Source organism: Mus musculus, chromosome 5 (genome assembly GCF_000001635.26).
Source record: "Mus musculus strain C57BL/6J chromosome 5, GRCm38.p6 C57BL/6J".
NCBI lineage: Eukaryota > Metazoa > Chordata > Mammalia > Rodentia > Muridae > Mus > Mus musculus.
The window spans coordinates 12396989-12421171 of NC_000071.6; the positions used below are offsets into that span (position 1 = coordinate 12396989).

General features: G+C 36.0%; 1 protein-coding gene across 2 annotated transcripts in view; it reads left to right on the forward strand.

Moving 5' to 3' along the window:
• Nucleotides 1–24183, forward strand: part of Sema3d (sema domain, immunoglobulin domain (Ig), short basic domain, secreted, (semaphorin) 3D) — a 205793-nt gene that overhangs the window by 13828 nt on the left and 167782 nt on the right. The window contains exon 2 of one of the 2 annotated variants that reach the window (XM_030254046.1): nucleotides 3963–4081. The exons of the other annotated variant lie outside the window; for it this stretch is intronic. The gene's annotated coding sequence lies outside the window, so the exon portion shown is untranslated. The remainder of the gene's footprint in view (nucleotides 1–3962; nucleotides 4082–24183) is intronic. 2 annotated transcript variants of the gene reach the window in all.

Sequence of the window (24183 nt, forward strand, 5' to 3'; positions counted from 1 at the left end):
ACAAACAAACCAACCAACTGACAAGCAAACAAACAGTATTGAGAGAAGGAACGAGAATGAGAGAGAAAAAGGAAGAAGGAGAGAGGAAACAGGGAAGGAATGGAGATAAGAGAGACTAGAAGATACATACATACCATGCTTAGTCCCTCTACTTTGTCTGTTAGCAATTGTACCAATTGCAATTAAGCCCTCACAAAGTCCAGGAAACAGGGAATGGACAAGTGGATTGCAGAACACGGAGGTGCCTTGGTGGGTGGTGTCAGCAAGTTCATGTTTTGTGACCTTTTCAAGATACCTAACCCATGCATTTTCTTCCTTTCTCTTTGGTTTGTATGATCTTTTACATTAAATCAGTTCGTGTAAGTATGACCTCAAGTTGTATGCATGGTTCAAGAAAATTAATCCAACCCAGGAAGGTTGTTGTGGAGACTCTAGGGAAGAACCCATGGCTTACTATTGGTGTCTGATGTATGAGAGATGAGTGCAGTAGAGGAATAGGACCGGGATGTTTAAAGCCCAGCCTTGTTAACAAAGCTATTTTTGGCCTAATCTGAGCTACATGAAAAATAGAGAATAAGCCAAAATACTGAAGAAGTCAGTTCGAAGACTGTTTAGTTTACTCTTCTCTTCCCTCCTCCAACCCTTTCCATGCCCCTCCATGCTTTCTCTAAAACTTACTGCCTGTTTTTTCTTGTTTCTATGTACATCCCACAATAATGCACCCTTGGAGTTACCATGCTGTGCCACTCATTCTCGTGATTCATAGACATCATAGCTGGGAAAGACTATGTGTACTTCCCTTTCTTAAAATCCTTTATGGCTGGCGCCTCCCGAGTCTGTAAATGTTAGCTCTCGGGAAAAGGTGTTTAGGTCAGGTTCAGTTCTGGTGATCTGGACCCTAGGTCAGATCCTTTAGAACAGGGACCAAAGTCCAAAATGACTTTAGCAGCAGGGACTTACCTTCAACATCTGGGAAGTAAACAGGCACTATAACAAAAGCCTGTAATGTTTTGGAGTCTTTTGTACAATCCTGACCAAAATCCCTAAAGTGGACTTCTCAAACTTTGTGTCCAGGTTTACAGTTTTAGACAGTCTGTGGCTAAAGGAAGGAGAATTGTTAGATTAGATAGGAAAATTTCATTTAAACTATGTATGTATATGCAAACACATACTTATATGTATTATATGTAATTTTAAGTGAGCAGATAAAAATGTGATACCTTATGACTTTTCAGAGTCCTTTCTGTATTTTCTTCAAAAAATAATTTTGCTCTTTTTTTGTGGTATTTCATATATCCTTTAGTGTACTAGTCAGTGGAAATTTGATGAACTGTCTTTCCAAAGGTGTTTTAGGAAATGAGAAATATTCAGAAGGGGGATTTGTGTTCAAAGGAGAACATCACATATTTTTCAGGGGACCTGCCAGACTAATTTTGGGATTATTGGGTAGTTTCAGAGTCATTAAGCAAAGATTGATATTGATCAAGGTAACATTTCTTGTTGCATATCTATAGCCCAGGATTAAAAACAGAGAGGGAAGGTGTGAGATATACAGCTAGCATGTAGGTCTGACTTGAGGAATCCTGTGTTTGCTTCATTGCCCCGATGGCTCCTTTCCTTGCTCTGACATCATTGGCACACCATTGGATAAGAAATAGTAGCCAATGACTCTAGCCTTTATTTAATTTGCAAAATAATGCCAAATTTGTTCTTATAATAAAATCTTTGGTCCAACAGTGCTCACAGTACCAGTTATGAATGGAATTTGTTCCATTTTCTCCATCTTTAGATGTTGGCATCCTACCTTTTAAGAATCAACTAAATCCTCCCCTCCTCTTTCAAAATGCCAATCTGGATACATATACCCTGACCTTTGATATTGACACACACCTAAGTGCTGTGTACTAAACCACTTCAACTTTAAACTACTATGTATGGAATTTTAGTATTTCTAAGAAGCATGTGTCTTAAAGCAGAGATTCATTTCCAGTATCATCCTCACTCCCTTTAACACTTCATAGAGAAGTTAATTCTAGTCATTTTATGATTACAGATGAAAGAAATTCACAGAGAGTGTGAGAGGTCAAAATAAGTGTGTGCAGCGCCAATAACATCAGTGAAGTACGTTTTTTTAAATATAAAAATGATATGGATTCTTCAGATTTCTTTTTTTCTTCTTCTAGTTTTGATAAGATACAGTCAAGAAGTCTTAGACCTACAGAACTCAAGTCTCTTAGGGAGCAGTATAGTTTTAATTGAATTTTTTTCCAAAGAATCAACTGGTATCTTACATATGAGTAAGCTTTTATACCTTATAATTATAATGATGCAATTTTGCTTTCTTTCTCATGGACCAGTTTTTTACTGTAGACAAAGATGCTCAAAGGAGTCAAAGAATCAAAACTGTGAAAGCCACAGGCAATTACTTAGTCCTCAGAAGACAGAGCCCCAGAAGTTATTTTATGAACTGTACACCCAACTCTTGGAGCTCCTCCAACAATGCATGTTTTGTTAAACTTTGTCAGAATGAGTACGGGGGGCTTTCATTTTTCTTGTTCATTTTTTAAAGTTCTAACTCTGGAAATGACTGGAATGTAGGCCTAGTAATCTGTCCGTCTCAGCATACATATTAGGAAATATTATAGTTAAGAAATAATGATTATAAAATCACCTAAATTGATTAATGCAATTGCTTATTTAATAATTTTTTAAAAAGCATCCCTAGAAACTGTCTACTCCAATTCTGTAATTCCACAGAGGCTTGGGGGTGTGATGATGTGACTTTCTGCTGCTTCCCTTTCAACACCCTCTATTCTTCCTTCCTACTCCCTCCCTTCCTTCCTTCCTTAAACATGAATGGATAACTTGTCTATATTAAGATCAGTGCTGAGAATTCAAAGCAGAATAGCCCCCGGCTTGAGTAGTTTTGGATCCACAGCTATGACACACTGACTACAGTGTGCTAAGAGGTGCATATTAGGAAGTCACATGGTAGAAATTTCAACTGAAGTCTCATTACTTCTAGAAAGGGCGAACATTTTCCTCCTTGGTGATACCAACATGTACCTTAGAAAGGCGGTGTGTTTTGTAGGAGATGATGAAATTTGAAGCTAGGTGAGGTTGAACTAAGGCCCACATGTCAGTGATACCTTCCAGAAGCATAAATTAACTTTCATATGTTACATTCATGAATTGTATTTAGCTATGATCAATCACAACAAAATTGAGTACAATTAAATGTACATGATTTGTTGATTATATGTAGTTTTCTAATTAATGTAACTCTATGTACATTTTTATAGAACATATGGTTATATATACTGTATAGTATATAAGATTCCATGTGTTTAAAAATGATTATGTATACTATAACTTATATATAAGATACCACTATACGTTATAGGTTTAATGGGTTATATTATAGATAGAAGGAAGTGATGATATTATTTGAGAGTTAAATAAATAAGGGAAGAAAATTATGGTGTGAAAGAATCAGGATCTATTGTATCAGATAAAATATAATTTTTCAATTATACTAAATAGCAGGAAAGTAAAGCTGGATTACAGTCATCTTTTCCCGTTGTACACTTGGCCTTTGACATTGTCTGATTTCTAGTTTGTGCTGCCCACTGTATCAGGCACAAGTCTGGCTTCCCCTCAGACACTGGAACTGATTCACAAAGGTTAGACTTCCAACTTGTAAGTGTTGGCTGTTTCTATCAGCAGAGAAGTGTCTTAAGTGTCCTTCATGATGCTCTGGATGACTTAGGACATTCGGGCAGATTCTTCTACAAAATGAGCAAGTGTGAACTTATCTTTTATTTTCTGTCATATGTGAGTATACTCTCATTTATATTGCTATTTCCTATTCATTTTATAGAAATTTCTTCATTTAAGAAACTTAAACTAGTGACAGGCTGGTTTGAAATGACATATCATTTGTTATTCTGTATTGATTATAGAATGTTTTTCTGGGTACCCTGGAGAAAGGATGAAGTTGTATAGAAACTGATGGTCAACTGCACTAATCCACCCCCTCTCCCACAATGAAGTAATGTGCAGAGTTTGTATGATCGCAGAGGTAGGGTTCTTGTACTTTCGTTTTGTTCACTTTGTTTTCCAATGCACTACATTTTGGTTGATCTCTTATTACTGTTGACTGTGGTAAAAACTATACAGAACACTTGCAAAGTATTTAAATATAGCTGTCCTTTACTTCCAAATAAATGGCCTCATCCAAACAAACAAACAAACAAACAAACAAACAAACAACACATTTAATCTAGCAGAGTGTAGCCTCAGTCTGTTCTCTGTAGCTCTTTGTCTGTGGGAGGTATAAATTTATCTGAAAGGCTGATGCTTTTAATTTCTCATCTGGGCATGAACAAAAAACAATAGCACTTCTGTACGATATCATTCTTTCTTGGTGTGATCACCTTTAATAATAGAAACAAAAGATGTATTTCCCAGTGTGCTCATCATAATCCTGCCAGGAAGCAGGTGTTCACTTTTATTTTTCTTTGAAATTATGTACTTATTTATTGCATTATATCTTTCAGTTGTGGATATTTTCCTGTAGAGGGAAATTCCATCCTTCCTGGAATAATAACCCCCCAAAATTTAGATAAACTTTTAAAAACTCTGCTAAAATGATAGGAAAACACACCCTTTCTTCTTATTCATAGTTGTGTTTTGATTTCATATCTACAAGTGAGGCCTTGACTGTTTTTAGTACTTCTTGATGGTAATTTTATTATACAAAAATGATCCAAGTGAACTTAAAAGTGAACTTAAATCACATTCTCACAAATGCACAAATCTATGGATAGTCAATAAGTATGACAGCTTTATAGTAAATTATGTTGAAAGAAGACAATTTATAATAATTCATCCACCTGTACTATCTTTGTCATCTCTTATTCCTGCTAAAATGCTTTGTGTTTCTACTATCGCACTTCTACATTTTGATAATTCTCCATATTTCTAGGGACTCTTGGCTTCACTTCATCCAGCCAGCCACAGCCTTTGGCTCAGGCATGTGAGACACAAACTTTCAGCTTATTTTAACTTTTTACTCATGGCCTATCTATGCAGTTGTTACAAAACCCTGGGCTTGGGACCTGATCTCATTCTGCTTTGGAATCGTCAGGCAGGTTGGGATTCACATGTTTCTTATGAAATACATGCTGCTTTAGAAGCAGCCTTTACCAGTCAATATTTTCTAAGGACAATCTATCTGTAATGGTTTTCAGATATTATTTCATCTATATTTTGCAAAAAACAATTTAAACTCTATACACTTATCCCAGAACTGACACCACCACTCAGAGCCTTGGTATGGCCTGCTGTATAGGACAGAGCTCAGAACAACTTCCTGAACAAAACACCCAGCTCATTGTTGCTCATTTAATTTTATGTCCTCCAAGGATGTCAAAAGCAAAATGACAAGAATGAACTAGAGTTTTATTTATTTATTTTGTTTGATTGTTTGTTTGTTTTAGTGACCTTTTGATGTCTTTATTTCTATAGCTAGTAATCTGAATGATAGAGACCTGTCAGTCATCTCTAGTACAAACTAAGACAGGTGCTATGGGTCTCCAGCCCCAGTTCCTATCCATCTGGAACTTATGAGCTTACAACATTGAACACCTATGCCTGCATTTCAACATTAGAAAAATGACAGAAATAACAGTATTGGACAACCAGGACCCCAGGGGTATTAAATGAGTCAAAGTATGTTCACATTTCAAAATAACGCCTGCTTCCTTGTAAGTCACACTACATATTAGCTGTTATTTTTACCACTTTCATTTGCTCTGTATTCTCTGTAAATTCTGCAAGATTTTTTTATTTCCCTCATTTCCTTCAATACTTCCAGTATTATAATTATTTGCTAATTTTTGTATATTCTATGTTAACAGTCTGCTATTTCATATTCTTTTTCATGATTTATCAGAAGATCTGTCTGATTTGGTATAGTGGATTTCAGAACTATTGTCTTCATTGGGAATGCTTCATTCCATGGGACTAGAATCTCTCAAAAATTATACAATTTAAACAAAACTAAAAATGATACTGAACTGTTATGTACATATTTACATGCATATTAAATATGTATTTGTGGGATGCAAAATATTTTGTTACTGAACAACCGTGGAAGGTACTTCTGTGAAAGCAATTAACCTGATCATGTGATAATCTTTTGTGTTGGCTAATCCTAGTTGTTCTATTTACCACAAATTAAGTCAGAAGAATTGAGATTTTAAAACAAAGAGTTCAGTGCTTATCTGTTAGTGAAGCATGAGAAATCACGGTGGCTTTGGTGAAGAGATGGTAGGTAGTTCATGATTTCCAATATCCTTAAGGAATTGCCTAATAAGTTGTCTTCCTCATTTGAACAACACTGCCATTATTGGCTCCTACACTGATGATGGCAGAATCCAGTGTAAATGCCTTGCCTTGTCATGGCTGGGCTGAGATATAACCGTGCCCTCTGTTCATGCTTATCTTTGCCTTATGAAACCATTACATCATCCCGTTTTTCTTGTTCTATCTCATATGTCTTTTGAAATATTATGTAGTCTCACACTCAAGCTAAAATGACATCTCTAGTAGGAAATTACCCTTGATTTTATTCATATGCTCCCTTCTTCATAAGTGGGGAAACTTATTACCATTATTTTATTTATGCTTATGTGTCTTGTGTAGCACTTACACGCTGCCTCAACTTTAGCTGTTCTTGAACATGTTTGATTTCACTGGGTATATTATCTCTTTGAGTGAAAGGTCATATTACTCCCCAGCTATAAATACAATGGAATTGAATCTTATATAAGTTTTGTTTTAAAGTCAATATTTAAAGTTGAAATTATACAATGCCAAAAAAAAAATGCCCTGAAAAGTTCCTAAGGTAATAGAGAGCAGGTATTATGAATTACACAACTATCCTGGGGACTGGTATTTAGTCTCTAAGAAAGTGCACTAGAAGCTCCCCTTCTGTATTGTATCCAGTCACTTTCTTCTTCTTAGCCATAGATGAAGAAACTGGATCTCCTTGAGAAGTCAGTGTTGTGTCGTATGAAAAGATCCATGTGTCATTAAATAGGAAAATCAAATGCAGCTTAAGGGGAAGCGCAGACCGTGAGAACTGGAAATGAATAAGGAAACATCACTTTATTTTTCAAAAATAAATTAAGATTTGTTGATCTAGAGGCAGGTATTCTATCAGTGCTAGACTGCTTGCCTTGCATGGGTGAAGCCATAGCTTGATCACCAGAGAAGAGAATTAAGGTAATTTTTTTTTCTCAATTTCTGTCTAGCCACTTACTGATCAAGGAATGTGGTTTCTCAAGTTTTACAAGATTTTAGACACACATATAGGATGACACACACAGGCATAAATGGAAATGTCAGCTAAAAATAAATGACTAGCTGAAATGACTGGCTTAAATCCTGGATAATAGGTGGGCACTTGACAAAAGGATGTAGAGGCTCAGCACACACCATTTCCTGAAGAAATTACCACTGCTAAAAGCACAGACTTTTCCTCAAACAGTCTTCCATTCAAGCCTGTGCTCTACAGTGGCTTGTGGCTTTTTTTTTTTTTTTTTTTGCATCAGTTTTAGCACAAGCTAATGGAGATTAAAGAGAATATTTATCCTTCAGAGTCTGAAATGTGATGTGTAGGGTTTATCTTATAGTAGACACCACAGCGTTTAGCTATTAGTGTCATTATTAACTGTTATATTTACAAAGTAACTATCTATGAGTGATGGCATGGCTCTATTGGAAGGTTAGAAGGATTCTCTTTGGTGCTTTTGAATGGCATTCAGACATGAAATGCTTGGTTATTTATTTGAATCAGGGCTGAAATATTTGGCTGTTTAAAGGCAGTTCTGGGAATGAGAAGAAGGGGGCCTCTTTGAATGATTTTTGAAGATGGGTTTTTGAATTGGGTCTTTCAGGAATAAGTGACTTCTTTGCCCATTTTCCATGAATTCACATTTTTTTTTCATAGTAAACTCTCTTGGATCTAATGCATTTTAAGTACCATCTCTGATTTTTAATAAGTGCAGCCTTTAAGTCTCACTTTCTTTTTATTTTTTCTTTTCTTTCTTTCTTTTTTTTTGGATACTTCAGTTTTTTAAAGAAAATACTATTTTTTTTAACTTCTTTTTTCTTCTAAGCCCCAAGTCACTCTTTCCAGTATCATAAGTCTTCTTATGACATTGGAAATTGACCTTGTATCTCATGCTTCACTAACAGACAGTCACTGAGCTCTTTGTTTTAAAAATCTTAATTCTCCTGACTTAATTGGTGGCAAGTAGTACAATGTTCTGCCTCTCACTTGTGGAAAAAAAAAAAAAAAAAAAAAAAAAAAACCTCAGACATGAGGAGATGGATAACTTTTCCAGATTTCCCCTGCCAAGGGCTGCAAATGGAACAGGGACCTGGGCAGTTCAACTTTGGAACTTTAGGCCTTGCTTCTACAGAGACAGTGGGTGGCTGGTGGCTTTCATGTGGGCGTTCGCACAGTTAACACTTTGTCTTTTGCTTGTTCTTTGTTTTACTTCCCTCCATGGTTGAGGTACCTATGTTTCATTCATACTTGTGTTATTTCCGTCTCTTCAAAAATAGAAATTCATATTTCTTTGTGTACTTACCCTCCATCTTCCTACATGCCACACCCATCCCGTGTTTCTTGTTGCCATTGGTCAACACTTGGGAAGTCCTCAGCTTCCAAATTTCTGCTGTCCAATGGCCAATGCCTGACTCAGTCCCTTTATCCTGTCTTTCATTTAAATGCCATTTCCCTTTCTGCCAGTTCCAAGATGCTGTTTGCCTCTGCTAAGAATTTCCTCCTGCTACTGGAACCTTCTGTTCTGCTGATTGCTCCTTGGTGAACTGGAGAAGTTGCTTGCTGCCAAGTGCCTTTTTGCACTGATGCTTGGGTTTTTGGTGTTGGAAACTTGACAGAGCTTCCTCTATTATTCCACATTACTCTTCAGGTTTTGTTAAACCCTCCTGGAACACCTTCAGATTATCTTTCTTTTCCTGTGCAGCTCCACCCAGCTGTACCTTCACAGTTTCTGATTGTTTCGAACACATCAATCAATTGGAACTTTCCATTGTTTTGACCCACTCTGATGAGATATGTATTTTAATAATGTGTAGTATATCACTCAGTGGGAAAAATGTCTTCCTCTGAAAACAAATATTTATACATAGTAGATAATTATGCAAATAAGTTGCTATTGTTTTATTACTTTTTCCTCTTTTATTACCTTTAATAACTCTGAAGTTTTAGTCCCAATCACGTCATGGCAAGACTGTTGTTTTGTGAAATAAGCAGTTCTTTGCTAATTTTATGTTGGCACCGTTATTGGGTTTATATATCTAGTAACAATGAATGAGGAGGGCAGACATCACTGCCAACAGGCAGAAAATTTAGGTCTGGGATGTTTTTGTTTCTTGTTACTTTGATTTTCGTTTCTCAGTAACTTACTGTATTCTCAGCTCCATTTCCTGTCAATTGATAAATGTATGATTGGAAACCAGGGACATTCATCTCACCAGAGATAAAAGGTATGTGTACATTTTACAAGTTGTAAACATGTACACTACATATGTTAATTTCATTGGCTCTTAAAGCTCCAAAGTAAAAGTCTGTCAACAAGTAAACTATAACAGTAAAATGTAAGCTACATCAATATAATTTTTTCAGTTCACTGTTTCTATTGTGTATGTGTTTGACAACATTGAAAATTGAACTTTGGGTTTTAATAAAAGATCACTATGGGTGTTACTGTGAATAAGGATGTCTATTGACACAAATATGATAATCGAAAAATAATATCTATGTGGGCAGTCCAGGTTCTTCCCACAGAATGGACAATGCAGAGTGATTCACTGAGGAAACAGGGCTTTTGGAGTGATTGTAGCAAATGTGTTGTTGTGAATGAGGCTCTGCCTGGGAGAGCTCTGGTTCCTTCTGCAATAGTGCAAGGTCTTTATCTACCCACCTGTCTGATTATTTATGAGATTCTTCTTAGATTACTACTTTAAAGTACCCCACCATAGACCCACATAAAGAATCACTGAGAGTGACATTAAAAGGGCTTACTTTTTTAAATTTGTTCTGCAAAATGGTACACTAATTTACCAGCTCAGGTTATTAATAAAGACTTTGCATGAAGAAAATATGGAGAGTAAAGCAAAATTTTTCTTTGGAATAGTTTGAATTTTTCAGTGTGATATTAACATCCCTTTATTTTTCTTTTCATTTTATTTACCTCCTGAATACTTGATATCAAGTGTTGTTGTTGTGTGTCGCTTTATTTTATTCATGCCAGCAGACTGGTATAACCTTTCTTCCAGCACTGTGTTTCTCCTTATCACGAGAACCAATTTATCACTTCTATTTATTTATCTTTCTTTTCCTAACTTCAGAGTTGCTTTTTTTGTGGGTGCTTTATTACAATTATTTTCTATAAGTCCTTCTCTAAATACCAAGTTAAACATTATGTTTTCTGCAAAGTGTGTATATCGTTGATTATTTACAGATAATTTTTTTGCCCATCACTTGTTGCTCAGCCAGGCTATGCTTATTTAATGCTTTGATCTTTCATCTCAAATCATCTTTTTCTGCATTTTAATCATTCTTTTCTCCTGCCTCTGAACACCCTCCAGCTTCTCTGTACATCTGGGATAATGAGGTGCCACTTCTGAGCATCAGGTGCAGTCCCTCCACTCCTGCCTAGGAGGGTCCAGGACCACTATGAGGTCTCTTGTTCCCTGCAGTACTCATTAGAGAGAATGCATGTCTCTATAGGCAGGCCTAAGCATGGCCGCAACACTTTTCTCTCAAGCAGCAGCCCTCTGGTTTAATCCCTTTTCCAGAGTGAAATCTCAATGCAATTCATATTCACCCACTCTCATGTGTGTGTGTGTATGTGTGTGTGTGTTTGTGTGTGTGTGTGTGTGTGTGTGTGTGTGTGTGTGTGTGTGTGTGTGAATCAGAGACAGAGAGGGGCAAAAGAATTTCACTTTTTGGCTCACATACATGTAATTCTGGTAATCTCCAACCCATTTATCTTAATCTGGTATCAATATTCTCTTAATACAGTAATTCTTCACTCTACCAAGACACACACACTGTGTGGGCATATCAACTTCTTTTATTCCTTTGTTTGTGTGTGTGTGTGTGTGTGTGTGTGTGTGTGTAGTGTGTGCACATATTTTTATGTTTTAAACCATTAAGTATGTATTTTGGATTTGTACTATTATACCTGAATCTTCCTATCAAAATTCCTTAGATAATTGGGCTATAATTTTTTATTGATTAAATTTGGTAACAATTTAGATCTTATTCATAAATTATGTCTTTATTTGGAAAGATAGGATTTGTGTGCCAACTCTGAAATTGGCACTGTGTAAGTTTAGACTTGTGGTTTGTCTCTTCCTCAAGACTAGTTTGTCATCCTTTCATTCTTCCTTTTCTTTCTTTTCTGCTCCCCTTCCTGCTCCTTCTTCCAGTATTATTTTTACTAAGATTCCCAATGTCTGAAAATAGTGATAAAGCACGAATACAGCATCTATGTTCTCTATCCCACTTCTCAATGACTAGTTCTACAGCTAAACTGAAGCACAGGCCTTTGTCACGTTTAATCCATTTGTAACAACAGCTGAGTTTAACAAAATGACAATACGACAGCATTTCATGAATGTCCCAACAAACAAAACATCCCAACTTCAACAAGGTCTGAGAGAAGAGTAGCCAACACCGTGGAAGCTTGACATGTTTTTCTTTCTGGTAGAAAAATCACCAAGATCTCCCAGCAGTGTAGCAGAAGAATCCTACTGAAGCACCTTCACCTTTGAGTGTGTGTTCTGTGTCACTGGAAATCGGAAGCCATGGAGCATCCAAGGAGCTAAGAAAATATTGTAATGATCTAAGAATTATGGAATTAAGGTATACAAGAATGAGAGTTTGGAGGAAAATTTGAGTCTTCTAGACTATAGACTAGGATCTAAATTGATGATTGGTTAAAAAGTGGTTTGATTGAGCCTTACTACCATGAGTAGTTTCATAGTAAATCAGATCTCCTGATCATCTTTGTGGCTTCCCAAAATGAGGTATTTGAAGAGAGTAGCAAGGTAACTGCAGCTATGATAAGGCCTATATTTGCTTTAGATACTTGTATCTGGTTATGCAATTTTTGGATAAGAGATAGATATTGCCAAAGTAAATGAACTTTAGGGTCTATGATAAGTATGGGAAAAGAAGGAGATAAGAATAGACTTCTGTTTTAAACATAGGGTCTGGCTGGAAAGATCAGCCCCTATGATGAAGATGAAGTGGACTGAGCACAGGAAACACACAGGAGATCAAGTACGAAAGCATCAAAAATAAGGGGATTTTAAAAGAGCCATATGTGATGGTTCTCTTCTTATCCTATTATAAAAAGAAAATAATAAACGGTAATCCAAATCACTGTACCACAGGAGACTGAGATAAGATGCCGAGCTCTGACTGATGGGCAGATAACTGAACCCTGGGCATTACAGCCCCTGTCAGTTCACTGCCTTTGTCTTCCTCTGATCATGTCTATTTTCAATTAATAAAAATTCTCCTTTTGTTTACTTATAAGTCTTAAAAAGTAAGCACTAGATGGAAAATTGAAAGATAGCTTAGGAGTTAACAAAAAATACCCAAACATCAAGGTGTTAGAGTGAGTGCACACACAGAGGAGGGAGGGAGGGAGGGAGAGAGAGAGAGAGAGAGAAAGAGAGAGAGAGAGAGAGAGAGAGAGAGAGAGAGAGAGAATGAGAAGGCATTTTTTTTTTCAGAAACTTACTTTCATTTTAAGAAATGAGTTGAAACTCTATCAGTATTTTCAAGAAAACTGCAATCTTTCATTTGGTTATACTCACTCTGTGATGTTAGCAATGTTACAATTATGTCTAAATTTTAACTGTTATATGAACAGACTCTGGTTACTGACTGCCAAGGTTTGTATGACTTTATTCATTGAAACAAATAAAAATCAACTTTTACATTTTGAAAAAAAAATGTAAAAAAGTAAGACCTACTTTTTAATTTGCTGAAATAGTAGTTCCATGCCAAGGACAGTGAGATCTTTTTCTTCTTTTTTTCCTTTTTTTACATTTCAAAGTGGCTTTTATTCTCGAAGCATGTTAGCCTTTTTGAACAGTGACCTAGTGTGTTTATCTTTATAAAGAATAAAATAAACCATTATGCAGAAGCACTTCCATTTGGGAGCTGCAGTGCCAAGTGTTAATGGCATTACTATTCCACACAAAGTCCATTTAGAACTGCTCCTTCTGTAGTGTGCTCTGGTGGGAATACCCTCGAAGTGTCCTTAGTCTACACAATGTTCACATAGCACAACTACTCTCTTCTTAATATCTGTTTTTAGAATATTTCTTAAATTTGCCAAGCAGGTTGCCCATTTTGCATTCAGTGTTTTGGACACATCGCTACTACATTGGTGCAGATCACTTAAGGTGCTTATTGTGGAGAGAAAAATAAATAACTTGCCAGCAGTGGTGCATGTTCACAGTCATATGCGTTCTACAGAAGGTTTTATGTTGAGTGGGAATCCAGGCAAAACCTAAATCTTAAAGAGATTTGTCTCTATCTAAAAAGACTGATTTAAACTTTATATTCTGGAATGTAAAATTATTTGTTTAGTTTTTTAAACAAATTTCTTAGTCTTTGGATGACATTAGATGTGAGGCTGTCTTACCAACTTCAAAATTCCCTCAGTGGCATATGGAAATTACATTTATTCTGTCTACTTTTTAACATTTTATAGGTTGCATATATGTAAGTACAATCACTAGTACACATACTTATACACACACTCATACACAAACATTCATATTGAACATACACGCAGACACACAGATACATACTTGCATACTCACAAACACGCACACACATGCACACGCGTGCACACACACACACACACACACGCACACAAGCACGCACGCTCTCATTCCCCCCACGCAAGGTGATTAAAAGCCATTGATTTTCAGGAGAAAATTCAACACATTTTAATCCCATATATATTTAACTTTAAAAGCACATAGTTTAAAATAAATAGTCATATTTAGCTGCAAGTCCTATTATTCTTATCTTCAACAACTCAGCATTTAATTTCTGCAGGTTAAGATGTCAAGGTTTGTTATAGAACTCTAGGGTTTTTTCTACTCATTATGAGAGTTTCAAAAATTATTCTGGTAAGAGTAGATTTTCATAATTTCATTTTCCTTATCTAACTTTTGGTAGAAATATGTATCAATAAAATAAAGTATTATACTTATGAATAAATATTAAAACTCTGGAAAATTATTACTCTTTTCCATTCTTTCAAACATAATAAAATTGAGCTTCATCTACTCAATATATGTGATTCATTTACAAATGATTAATTAGTATGACTCACTGTACATTCTAACTGACTCCTATTCTCCAAGGATTCATGTAGTCACATGTTACCTTCTTAACAGAAATGCATACAGCTTTAGCACATATGTAATATGTACCAAAGAAAAAGACAATAGATATCAAACTATTTCACCAAAAAGAGTAAAATTAAGCCCATATCTTGGGGCTTTAGAGCAGAACAAATGCTGTTCTTGCCGAGAACTGAATGCTAGTTCAGCTCCTAGCATTCACATGGTAGCCCATACTATTCTTACCTCCTTCTTCAGTGAATCAGATGCCATCTTCTGATTGTCATAGGTACCAGGCATGCACATGTTATACATATATACAGGCATATAAAATACTCATACACCAAAAATAATATAACCAATCCTATATGATGAGATCATAATCCAATGAGCACTACTTTTACTAAATATGAACAAATATATTTTCAAGTAATTGGATGAGGAGGAAGATATGTATTTGTTATTATTACAATCTTCTTATTACAATATACAATATACCTACAAATTAAAATGCAAAGTAAAAGTTTTGTAGCCTGCTAAAGTATGTGGAATGTATCCTTGCTACTTTTGTTGTTGTTGTTGGTGGTGGTGGTGGTGGTGGTGGTGGTTTTGTTTTAATCACAGTTGTTGGGAAGGATGTATAGGAATGTGATTTTCTGATTCGTACAGAATGGCTTACCAGTTGGCTTATTGCCTCAGTTTGACATTTGTCATCCAGAGGATCGAAGGAAAGAAGGAATTCTTGTAAACTGTCCTCTGACCCAACATGCCCACCATAATACATGAGTGGCTACCCTTACGCTCACACAAAATAGATAAGTACAAGTTAATTAACATATAAAATTGATTATAGGATCCATCTACAGGTCTATGAATGATGCACACTTTGTCTTTTCTGTATCATGAAAATTCTTATGATAAAATTTTGAGAAAACATTTGCTTCATGAAGAGATTATTGCAACGTTTTAAAAGTCAGGCACCCTGGTGAAATAGAAAGGAAGAGGACATGAATAAGGTGGCACAATTCTGTACCAGAAAAATACAAGATACTCTGCTTTAAAAAAAAAAAATACTTTTTAAAATGTAAAATAATTGACTTTCTACTTTAGCCAAATACCTTTCAGGTTTACACACTTTTTGGAAAAAAAAGGTGCTTTTGCCCTTTTCTCTAGATTACATGCTCAATCCTAATTACTTTTTATGGTTCTCTATTATTTAGGACTAACCTAAAGTTATCACCTTATGTTGTAACATAGTCAAAGAGCTTATTCTTCTTTATAGTGCTCTCTGGTGCCTTTATGAAGTACTCTTTATACCACACTCCAGCTCCCTATGAAAAGAGAAACAATCGTACTGCTGTATTTCAAACCATTGACATCCTGACCATGACTTCATCTGCAATAAAAGTCAGAAACTGTGCAAGTGTATTTTATAACTCCCCATTTCGTTTAAGTTTTAGTAAGAAAATGTCTGGTCAACCTTGTGTTGAGAAAGTCATATACTCCCCCACACAGTGGTGACCGTGTGAGGTTGGCAAGAATATCAAGAATATACCTCACAGCTCATTCCTTGAGCCTTTCCTCCATTGAAATTTTCATGTTTTATTCCCACATAGTCTTTTAGTAAAATACAGACGTATTCTATTGAAAAGTAAATAGTACTTGTTGCTATGTTACTGTTTAATTAATGTAAGGTTCCAGCCCAGAGAAAAGACACATGATCAGAAAATGTTAATAGTGATTCTCTGATATCTGTAACCCTTCAGCACACATCAATTAAGCAGGCATACTTGTCTGTAACAGTAAGAGTTACACAATATCAGGAAATAGGCACTGTACAGCCAAAAGAAGAATATGTGTTCTCTGATTGTGTTTTGACTGAACTACCAAATTCCTAGACATTTGGTCAAACATTCCTCTGCATGTGTCTATGAGGGTTCTTGTAGATAAAACTGATGCTTGAATTGGTAGACTAGGTAAAACATATTGGCCTCCCAAATCTAGGTGAAGACCCAAAGAGAACAAATGGTTAGGGAGAGCATGAGTAGCAGGGAATTTCCTTTTGCCAGAAACGCTTGGGCTGAAATAAGTATACATATAAGTTTCTTTTTCTTTCACCCTTGAACTTGTACTGAACCATCTGATCTTGGGCCTAGGACATGCACATATTAAAAGCTGAACCATATTTGCCTTTTTGATCACAAGCCATCAGACTAGGACTAGTTTACACATCTCTTCTGGATGTGAGTTGCTGGCTTAAAATGGTTTTCATTGTCAGCAGAGTGTCTATTTAGCAACTGAAAGTATAGAGATTCTTATCAGTTTCTACAGTCTTGTGAATGGTCCTGCATTCTCTCTCTTTCTTTTAGTACATAATCAAATAACCACCCAATTATTTCTCTGGAGAAACCTGGCTAACACGTTTTCTTTGGGCTGTAGTATTGAAATAGAGGCCCATATGACTTTCAGCATACTTATCACATGATCTCTGCACATATCACATGCAATTTTTTCTATATATAATCACTCCCAAAAGCCCAGAAAACAAATGATACCTAAGTCTTTGCTGTAAGACTTTATTGATCATTTGAAACAAGGAATTTATGACACAAAGGGGTTATAATGTTCTAGATTTGTAAATCATAGAGAATAAGATGTTATTTTATTAAGTTCAAATATGAAGATAGTTCTCTAAATATCAAGCTGATGGTTCTTATGTATGGAAATGCTGAGTTTTTAACACATGGAAGACTTTCCCTTTCTGAGTCTCAGACTTGGGAAAGTTAAAAATTGGAGGGTACCCCCAACCTTCTACCTATTGAGGTTGCCTGTTTTCATTCTATCTGCTGGCCCTCAGGGCTTCAGTCCTTTTCCCTCACCCAATAATAGATCAGGTTCCCCTCTCCCACTCCCCACCCTTGCCCACTTTCCCTCTCAGATCCCTTCCTCCCTCTCTCCCTCCATCCCCACTTTCTTTTCTAGCCCAAGAGGGACTGAGGTGCCCTCACTGGAGCCCTTCAGATTGTTGACTTTTTTTGAGTTCTGTGGACTGTATCTTGGGTATTGTGTACTTTTTTGAGGGACTAATATCCACTTATTAGTGACTATATCCACGCATGTCTTTTTGGGTCTGAGTTACCTCACTCAAGATGATATTTTTCTTGTTCCATTCATTTGCCTACAAAACCCAGATTGTCCTCATTCTTAATAACAGAGTAGTATTCTATTGTGTAAATGAACTGCATTTTCTGTATCCATTCTTCTGTCATGGGATATCTGATTTGTTTCCAGCTTCTGACTATCACAAGTAAGGTGCTAGAAACATAGTGGAACACATGCCCCGGTGGCATGGTGGGACAACTTTTGGGTATATTCCCAAGAGTGATATTGCTGGGTCTTCACTTAAATCTATTTCCAATACTCTGACAAGCATCCAGACTGATTTCCACAGTAGTTATACCAGTTTGTAATCCCTCTAAGGGAGGGATCTTAGATGAAATGCCCAACAATAGGGAGAGGGAACTTATAGAGCCCACCTCCAACAGGAAGTCAGGGCATCAAATAAGGGAGGGGGTTGCCATCCCACAGTGAAAACTCTCACCCATAATTGTTCCTGTCTGAAGGAACTGCAGTGATGAAAATGGAGAGGAGTCTGAGGTCCAGCAACAGTCCCAAAGTGGGATCCTGCTCCAGGGGAGGCCTCAAGACCTGACAGTATTACTGAGTTTATGGAGCACTCACAAAAAGGAACCTAGCATGACTGTCCTCTGAAAGACTCTACAAGCAGATGAAAGAGTCAGATGCATATATTTGCACCCAACCAATAGGCAGAAGCTGCTGACTCCTGTGGTTGAATTGGGGAAAGGCTGAAAGAAGCTGAGGAGAATGACCACCAACACACACACACACACACACACACACACACACACACACACACATTGGGTGAGGGAAAAGGACTGCGTGTGTGTGTGTGTGTGTGTGTGTGTGTGTGTGTGTGAAAAATATTTTGACTATATAGCTTTAGAAATTTCCTATTATTTGCAAATTAATGTCATATATAGAAAAATCAGCACTGTATATTCTGTTGTTTTCACTTTTTAAAGGCACAGCAGTTACTCTGTTTTTTCTTCTAAGATTATCCCTAGGCTAAGATTGCGTTTAGCTAGGCTAAGGTAACTTTTACATTTGCAAATTTTTTTTTCATAAACCATATAAGTAGTTGTAATTTGGTCAAGAAGAAGAAAGCCTTTTGATTACTAGATCTTTTAACTTGGTGACATAAGATCAAATTTAAATGCAGGAATCTGTTTTTTTCTCTGTTCCTCATTACAAAGAATGACCCATTCATTTGCAACAGTTTGTTTTAAATAATAAATAAAAAAAATTAGCTATAACTTACTGCAGTAAAATTTGCCTAGTAAATAGTTAAGGTAGTCAAAACTTCTAAGATTTAAGAGCTCTCACTATGAATAAACAAATCCAGGGACTTAAGATGGAGGCACAGGTGTGAAGTGAAATCAGGGGGAGGTTAAAGTGACAATGAGCAGTTAATAAATCACAGGGAACTCAAATCTTACAAAATGTGTAGAAAATCAAGCAGTGTGAATAGAGTCAGAAGTATGGCCTTACCTTTTACCTTACCTTCAGACACAGAACCCATAAGATAAGGCAACTTTGTCTGAGAAAATAAAGTGGCCACGCCAAGGCCCATGATATGTTGATAAAAGCAGTGTTCTGAAAACAAGAAACATGGGTTACTTTGGCCAAGTAAAAAGTGAAACAAAACAACTTTTATTCCTTTTATAGACAACTCTAAAACTATGGCAATTATAGCAGGGGTTTTTAGTTCTTAGACATCGTTTGAAAAATTTAATATAAAGCTTAAAATTGTCTTGAATATCTCAGTCACTGTGATGAAGCCAAAAGGCAAAAACGTAATGCCCCAAACTGAGTGGCACCAGCGGTACAAGATGTTTTAAGGATATTAAAGACATAGGTGTGACATGAACTATAATCAGCAGTTTTGTAATTCTCTCTCTTTAATACACACATAAGCACACACACATGTGCATACATGCATACACACACATGAATTTTAAAGTTTAACTTTATTTTTCCAATAGAGAAAATATCTTAAGAGAACCCTTCCTATTTATTATTTATTTTATGCAATTAATCTATTTCATTTTGCTATGGCTATTATTATATTGATGCTTGCTTTATTTAAATCTTATCATGATCAACTATTTTTGCAAATTATATATCATGGATAAACATGGGAATCTTTACTTGAGTTATCTTCAAAAAGGGACAAAGGAAACAACATTCATTGGGAATGGGTGGGTAGGGGAGTGGGGGGGAAGGGTATGGGGGACTTTTGGGATAGCATTGGAAATGTAAATGAAGAAAATACTTAGTAAAAAAAATAATAATAAAAGTGTAAGATAATCAGCTAAGCACAATTACCTAAACAACGAAATTATTTTAATGTATTGTTTATTAGTTGTTTAAATGATATAGTTATTCTGTGTTAAAAAAAAAGGAAACAACATTCAGTTCATCAAAATAAGAAATTAAAAAGTAGTTTTAAGTAGCATGATAGTCATGAGGCAGTTTACCATAAAGTTCTGCAAAATATTCTGTTGTGTTTACCATTGCTTTCCTGCCATGCTCATAGCCCCAACTGTTTGCAATGTGCTAGTGTGTGAGAGTCAGCAAACACAGTTGTGATCAAAGTGCTATGTAAACATATTGTATAGCAATCGAAGATCATCCAAGATTCTTAGTATGCTTCCATATATTATGAGTTAGCTAAGGAGTTTCAGACATTGAAAATATCATTTGATGAAATGTTTTATTTATTTCACATATATAATGAAAATTACAGGAATAAAAATACTATTCAAGTAAGAGTAAAGTCAATGTAAGCCAAGTCCACTCTGGACTCTTTCTAATGGAGCTTAATTGTGGCACCACAATGAGGACATTGTTACCCCAGCATTTACCTGATGTTCTAATACATAAAGACTGAGAATTCCAGTACAGCAATGCCAAGTGACTATAAACTTCAGGCCATAAATCTAACAAGGGCTGGAAAATACAGGAGCACAAAGACAACATCCAAATGACTTTTAGGATTAAAGTAGGAAGTTCACTAGTGCGTTGTATACACAGACATCTCCTTAGGGCCTGATGTGATGACTGATCCTGCTTACAGGGACATGTCTCTTATTTTCACAAGGATGAGAAAGAAGCACTTAGGAGACTTTGAGAATCTCTTTCAGTTCTTAGTACCTTAGCAGGTCAGTAATTTTAGTAGGCAAACAAAAATGAACCAAATGGCTTAATAAATATTATTGTCTTGAGAACCTAGATTGAAAAATCATAACTAATATTCTAATTAATTCTGAAACAATGAATTACTTACTAACAAAGTGTGTGTATCTGTGGGGTGTGGCACAGCTACTTATGTTTTTGATCAGATGGATGACTGTGAACCTCATGATCTATTCTTCATAGAACTCAAGAAAGTAGTTGTTTTTTATCAGATTTACTGAGACTTCCACACAGTTAGGTTACACTGGAACACAAAGTGGTACTCACTGATGTGGAAACTGAGATAGCCTGCTCAGTTGTTCATGTACTGTCTGACAGATGTCCAACTTTATTTTTAACTGAACATTTAGCATGTTTCACTATGCACCAAACAAAATTACGTAGTACTACAGAGTTGCCTCCTGTCCTCAGTTATAGATTAACAGCGTAGACAGCTCATTGCTATCTTCAACCATAGTCTCCAATTACTAAAATTGAGAATCCAAAAGGCTCATGACAGCAGACATAACTGGAACACATTGTAATATAACTATATAAGCCCTGAACAATAATGTTTAATCGATATATTTTAAGTTTTTGAGTCTTACTAAAATAAATCTCTCTCATGATATAAAGTGTAATAATCTCTCTTTCCAGTGTGGGTACCGTTGTGGAAAGGATCTTGAAGGAGTTGAGGAAGAGGGAAAGCATAATTATAACATATGAAAAAATTCAATAAAAAATTGCATACACTAAAAAAACCCTTAACATTAACCAAGAAACAGTATATAGGGAGGGTGTAGGGGGATAGCCATCACAACTTGAGGCAACAGGGACCTGTGGACTTTTAAGATTTAAACCAAATGTTTTCCGATATTTCTGGATACATCATTCATTCAGGAGAGCTACCTGAGTTAGCAGCGGGTATGCCATGTTCTCATTAAAAGGAGAATTGCCCTTGTACTGCATGCATCCTAACTCAGGACCCTGTAGTGCTCCAAAGAAGAGACTTTGAATGCATTTCCATCTTATCTTATTTTCACACTCAGTAACCCAGTTAGCTGTATAAACATTGTTTTCCCTTAAAAACAAATATCTGCTAAAAATGTGTATTTACTCTCAGCTCAAGACTTTGGTGGATTTTTCTCTAGATTAATGAAAGGACTCAAACTTTAAACTAAGTAGTGTTTGTTATCTATTGCATGTTTAATAAACCATGACCACTGTGAACACACTCACTTAAAACTCAGAACAGAAAAATGAAACAAGGTAAAGCGATGCGGAATCAAGAAAATCGCCTGATTTAAGTACACAGAAAAACAAGTGGAATGATGAAGAAATATGTACAACAATCTCAGAATATTTTCGACAGTCTACAATACTGGTAGCTACTAACACAGATTCTCTCTGACATTCTTGTGACTTTAAATTCAAACATTGGCATTTATTTTCCTCATCTGTCCATTCTAAACCCAATTTACAACAACTTGCCGACTTGCCTTGCACATGAGTATCTGGATCAACCAGGCAGTAGATGACGGAGGGAAGGAAATTTAGCACCCAGGTCTGGAGAGATGACTCAGTGATTAACAGCACTTGCTACTCTGGATTACATTTTGGTTCCCAATATTCCCCTAGTGGCTCACAAACCTCTTTAACTTTAATTTAGGAGAGTCTGACCACCTCTTCTAACCACTGAGAGTACCAGACATGCACATGGTGCACATACATACATTCAGGACAAACATTCAAAATGTCAACACTAATACTGGGAAGGGTAATACAACAGGGAGCTAGTATATAAAGGAAGGCTTCTTGGGGTTCACAAAGACATATCTGTATTGCAAGTCTCAGACTCATTATTGTTAACTCATACACAATACCAAGCCCAGAAAACAATTAGCTGATAGATGGTAGGTAAAATAATATATAGGTAACTGAATAACTCACATAAAAATTAAAAATTATTAACAGGAAAATAAATTCCTTTACAATTTTCATGTAATCCAATTACCCCAGATTTGAAAATGTGTATGTACATTGGTATATGCATGTGTATATATGGAGATATGCTGCATTCTTAATTCACAATTGTTATAAAATATTTTCTGTGTCTCTAGTCACATGGCAATGGGTAGAGATTTATGTTCAGTTAGAATAAAGAGGATTCTAAGTGGATGTTACCTATCCCCTAAGAACGCAACTGCTACTGTGGTGTGCTCTGAAATGCACCTGTGCACCAAGGACAGAACTCAGTTCTTTACCCTCTTAATTCATATGAATTGCTTTACCAGTGTGTTTCTTTGGGACGTCCTATTCCAGAGTCACATCTTTTGAATGTCCCATAATAGTACACTGATCTGCTAAGCATCACCAGTGATTTTACAGGCTGCTAACCATTGTTGGTGTGTCTTATATTATCATTAGAAACTCTCTGAAGACTCTTTCTTATCTTACTCCTCCATTTATTTTATCTCTGATATCAGATGCTAGTCCAGTTTTTTTTCCTTCAAAAATGGAACTAAATTTTTATTAGTGCTATGACATTATCTTAAATGTACAACTATTAACTAAATAGTTTCAAAATGTACCATATGTGCAATGTGATACTGTGTGCAAAGGTGTATATGTATGCTCAGGCACACACACATGCACACGCGTGTGCACACATGTACACACATGTGCACACAGAGGGGCAAAGCATACAATGAGCAAGTAAGGGAATAGAAGAGGAACATATACTTATCCTGTTTATGAAGAAGATTAACAATTAATTAATATGAAATAGTTTAAGTACTTCTAACAATTGGCTTTATTTTTGGCTTTATTTTCATATTTTTAGAATCCTTAAGAGTTTTGTATTTTATTATGAATAACATCTTATTATTATAAGTGTTTTATAATTCCCCAACATGACTTTTCCTTATTAGATCCCAATACATTTTTTGTTGCACACATTTCTATTGTTTTTCTTAGTGAGAAAATTTACCTCACCATTTTCTGTTCCCTTCATGGTAGTCGTTATGTTGCATTCAACTCAGGTAAAACCAGATCCTTAGGCTGGAAGCAGAAAAGAACCAGAAAGGATGAAATAGAGTGTAGTTTATCAAAGACAGAAAACAATGGTGCTCAGAGAAAGAACGCGTGTAGGGCTCAGAGAAAGAATGCATGTAGGGGTCTTTTTGGTTTGTTTGTTTGTTTCTTTCTTTCTTTGGTATTTTTGGGGGGTAGGGTGGGGAGGGTAGGATAGGCTTCATGAGAAATGCTTGCTTGCCTGCTTGCTTGTTTGCCTTCCTTCCTTCCTTCCTTCCTTCCTTCCTTCCTTCCTTCCTTCCTTCCATTCTTCTTTCCTTCCTTCCTTCTACCCTTCTTTCCTTCCTTCCCCTC